The sequence below is a fragment of the Hirundo rustica genome, chromosome 30 (genome assembly GCF_015227805.2).
Source record: "Hirundo rustica isolate bHirRus1 chromosome 30, bHirRus1.pri.v3, whole genome shotgun sequence".
NCBI lineage: Eukaryota > Metazoa > Chordata > Aves > Passeriformes > Hirundinidae > Hirundo > Hirundo rustica.
This window is the reverse complement of record NC_053479.1, coordinates 1,468,328-1,472,330: the sequence shown is the minus strand read 5'-3', so window position 1 is coordinate 1,472,330 and position 4,003 is coordinate 1,468,328.

Genomic DNA, 4,003 nt, shown 5'->3' with positions numbered 1-4,003 from the left:
CCCTTGCACACGCACGCACACGAGAACACAGACCCTTGCACGCACGCCTTCCGTGCCGCGCACACGGGTGTTGCACACACGCTCCCTGCTTGCACGCTTACACGCAGCCTTGCACACTCGGGCGGCCCGGTTGTAAACTCACCCACGAGCCCCTCCACACTCGTGTGCAAACACGCGGATCCCCGTGCCCACACACCTGTGCACCCCTCAGGCACAGCGGGCGTGCACGCACGTGCAGGTGCACACACACAGGGCTTGCACACGCACCCCTTTGCACGCACATGGAGGCTCGCGGGGGGCACGCAACCCCCTTCATCCACACCCCACACTCTTCATAAGCACACACGCGCCCGCTCCTTGCACGCACACCTTTACACACACACGGTCCTTACACACACACACAGAGCCCTTACACACACACAGAGCCCTTACACACACACAGCCCTTACACATACACACACAGCCCTTACACACACACACAGAGCCCTTACACATACACACACAGCCCTTACACACACACAGAGCCCTTACACACACACAGCCCTTACACACACACACAGAGCCCTTACACACACACATTCCTTACACACAAAAATCACAGCCCCCCCTTGCACGCACCCCCACCCTTACACACCCACAGCCCCCCTTGCACGCACACACACACACCCCTTGCAGACATCCCCACGCCCACCCTGGCACGGGGCACCCCCTCCCCACCAGCGCAGCCCCCCCCGTACCCCACGAGTGAACGTGGGACCGGCCCTGCCCTCCCCCCGTGGCGGTACCCCCCCGTTCCCTCCCCCGCAGCGGCGGCGCCGAGCCGCGCACCCCCCCCCGCACGGCGCCGGGCCCCGGGGAGCGCTGATTAATCATTAATTAGGAGCCGCCGGCGGGGCCGTGTCCCTGCGGCCCCACGCGGAAGTCCCGCCGCGCGGGGGATGGAGGGGGGGGGTGCCCCACGCTGGGGGCTCCCGGTGCCCCCCCGGCCCTCCGTTCCCTTCCGCCCCCTCCGCTCCGGTGATGCCGCAGCACCGGAACCGGCGGCCACCGTGGGCACGGCGGGGACACGGGGCGTGGGGCGGGTGGGTTGCGTCTCCCCACGGCCCCGCCTGCCCCACGCGGGGGTCTTTGGGGGGCGTAACCCCGTGTAGGGGGGGGTTGGCAAAAAAAAAAAACACCCCGTAATAAAACTGTGGAAGGGGCAACGGGAGCTGCGGGAGCCGTCCCGGTGGGATGCGGGCGGAGGGGCTCGGGCTCCCGCATCCCCGCACACGCGTGGGCAGGGCCGCGGCGGCTCCGGGGGCGGGGGGGTTCCTTTTCCCCGGTACCGCCCGGGCCGGTCGCCGCAGCACTGCGGGTTGTGGGCAGGGTCCGTTCCCGGTGCCTCCCGGTGGCCGCCCGGCTGCGGGGGCGCGGACCGGTCGCCACGGGGATGGGCGCGGGGGCGGGCAGGCGGGGGCGGGGACGGCCGGGACGCCCCGGCGGCCCCGTGTGATGCGGAGAGAGGCAGCGGAGGCAGCGCGGCCCTTCCCCGCGGAGCGCCGCGGTCCGGTGTGGGGCTGCCCCGCCGGCATCCCCGGGGCTCCGGTGGGCGCCGCCGGGGATGTCCGCCCCGGCGCAGCCTGACGCTTCCGGCTCCTTCCAGGTGAGCGAACCGGAGCCCTGCCGGCCGCGGCGGACCCCGCGCGGCCCGGTTCGGTTCTGCCCGCAGAGCCCGGGGGCCGCGGGTGGCAGCGCCGCGGCGGGGCCGAGCCGCCCGGGGCCGCCCGGTGTTCACAGCCCGTTCTCGCCGCAGAGCCCCCGGAGGCTCCCGAAGCGCAAGAGCCGCTTCAAGCGCTCGGACGGCAGCACCTCGTCCGATACCACCTCCAGCATCCTCCGCAGGCAGGTGAGCGGGCCGGCACCGGCACCTACGGCGGCACCGACACCGGCACCGGCGCTGGGGCGGGGCGGCCGCGCCAGCCCCGGGCCCGCCGCTGCTGCGGCTCCGCATTAAAGCACGGACCTGGGGTGCGGAGCGGGGAGCGGCCGAGCATCTCCCACCTCAGCCTCCGCACTGGAGGGAGCTCGGGGCCCGCCTCCGCCCCGCCGCTCCCCCGGGACCGGGGCTGGGCGCCGGCACCGGGCGCCGGTGGCATCGCAACAGCCGCTCCCCGCGGCTAAAAATAGCGAGTGCTGCGTCAGGGCCGGGCCGGCGGCGGGCACCGGCACTGCGGCGCGGGGGGCGGCCCCGGGAAACTGAGGCAGCGGAAGGGGAACGGGCCGGGGGGAGCTTTAGAAGGGCCCGCGGGGCTCCCCTCCCGCTCCCTCAGCCGGCTCCGGGCCGCCTCCTCGCGCTGCCGGGGAGAGGCACGGACCTCCCCGCCGCCCCTCAAGCGGTGCTTCGGTTTCCTCCGGGCCCGAGCTGCGCCCCCTCCCCGGCCGCCGGCGGGTGAGCGGGTACCGGCGCGGCCCCGCGGAGGGCGGGGGGTTCCTGTCGGGGCGGCCCAGGAGGCGCAGAGCGGCCCGAGAGCCCCTCGTGGGGTGGCACCTGCCGTTCCCATAGTCGCCGGTACCCCCAGGGACCCCGCGGCCCAGCCCGGCACCCGGCGCGGGGCCCCTTCAGCACCTCGGAGAGGGCCCGGCTGGGTCCCGCCATGTGCCCGGTACCGGGGCCGGTGCTCAGTGCCCGGTGCAGGTATCCGCGGCCGGTCCCGCCGCTGTCCCAAGCCCCCACCTCTCCGAGCGCTGTCCCGATGCCCCCGGGGCCGGCCGTGAGCTGTCCCGGGCCGGTCCCGCCGCACGGTAACGGGGCGGTCCGGCCCGGTCCCCCGGGGCTCGTCGCTGCCCCCCTCCTCGGGGGCGGGGGGGGCGCGGCGGGGGGGGGGCGGGAGCGGCTCCGGCCCCGCCGCAGGGTTCGCCCTGCAGACGGGGCTGCTGCCGGCTCGGGGCAGGACCGGAGCCGCTGCACCGGAGCATGGAGGTACCCACCGGGACTCCCCCGCCGCCGCCCCGGACCCCTGAGCTGCGGGAGGCCGCACAGCCCCTCCGCCGCTGCCCCGGGACTCTCCTCTCACCCAGAGCTCTCTTAGCAAACTATCCCCCCCCCTCCAGCCCCGGGCCGCCGGGAGCTGCGCCGGTGACCGCTCCGGGCGCGGCTCACCGGGACCGCTCGGGACTCCCGGCTTCCAGCGCAGCCCCCGCCCCGAGACCCCCACCGGAGAGGGGCCGGAACCCCCCGCCAGCACCGGGAATGGGGAACGGCGACCCCCAACACAAACACACCCCCCCCCCCGGCCCGGGCTGAGCGGCGGGGGCGGCTCCGAGAGCCCCGGGGGGGCGGTGGGAGGCGGGGGCGGGGAGGGGCGGGGAGGGGCGGTGGCGGCGGAGCGGGCAGGGCCAGCGGAGCCCGAGCCGCAGCCGGAACCGGAGCCGGTGCCGGTGGAGCGGGGCGGGGGGGGGTGGGCTCGGGCGGCTGGGCTCGGCTCGCCCCGTCTATGTCGTTTTCTGACTCCAGCGCTACCTTCCTGCTCAACGAGGTACCGGCTCCGGTACCGGCCGCGGTATCGGGTGCGGGGTGGGGGGGGGGCCGTGCTCGGGGGGCCGCGGTCGGTTCGGGGGGGAGCGGCGGCCCCCGGGGCGGTGATGGCGCACGAGGGGGCTGCGCTTCGGGGGGGGATCCGTGTCCGGTGCGGGGGGTGCTGTGCAGCCCCCCGGCCCTTTGTTCCTCGCCGCCGCCGCTCTCGGCCCCCCCTCCCCGGCAGGTACCGCCGGGAGGAGCTGGGAGGAGAATCCCGATCCCGGGGGCCGATGCTCCAGGCCGGGGATGGGGGGGGGTCTGCATGGGGGGGGTTCGCGCATGAAGGGGGGCTGGAGATGCTGTTCTGGAGGGTCTCGCTGGGGAGGATGGGGGTGTCGTACCGAGGGGCCGCCCCGGAACGCTGCGGAGCCATCCCGGCGATGCTGGGGGATGCTCGGGGAGCGGTGACGATGCTGGGGGGGCCGCGCTGGGGAGGCCATGTTG